The 330-nt window shown below is 18.2% G+C and overlaps 1 protein-coding gene across 1 annotated transcript in view; it reads right to left on the bottom strand.

The window, feature by feature from the left end:
• Positions 1 to 330, bottom strand: part of EMH_0068370 (uncharacterized protein) — a gene marked incomplete at both ends in the record, with an annotated part of 2,828 nt that overhangs the window by 1,931 nt on the left and 567 nt on the right. The window lies entirely within an intron of this gene.

Genomic DNA, 330 nt, shown 5'->3' with positions numbered 1-330 from the left:
TTTTTTTTTTTGCTGCATTTTGTTTTTCATCTTTTTATTTTTGTTTTCCTTTTTTTGTTTTTATTTTGTTTTTTTTTTCTTTTTTTTTTCTCTTCTGTTTTTTATGCTTGTTCTTTTTTTTATATTTTGTTTTTTCTTTAATTTAATTTAATTTAATTTAATTTAATTTGATTTATTTTATTTTGTTTTATTATTTCTTTTTTTTTTTTCTATTGTAAGCATTTTGGGGTGTATATGCAGCTCAGCTGCTGCGGTGCAGCTGAAACCGCCCTTATATATTTTAATATATTTTTGTTTTTTTTTTATTTTTTTTTATTTATTTATATTAAT

This window comes from Eimeria mitis, genomic scaffold, assembly GCF_000499745.2.
Source record: "Eimeria mitis Houghton genomic scaffold, Emh_scaff3672, whole genome shotgun sequence".
NCBI lineage: Eukaryota > Apicomplexa > Conoidasida > Eucoccidiorida > Eimeriidae > Eimeria > Eimeria mitis.
The sequence above is the reverse complement of the archived record's forward strand: the minus strand, read 5'-3'. Positions and strand labels throughout refer to the sequence as shown.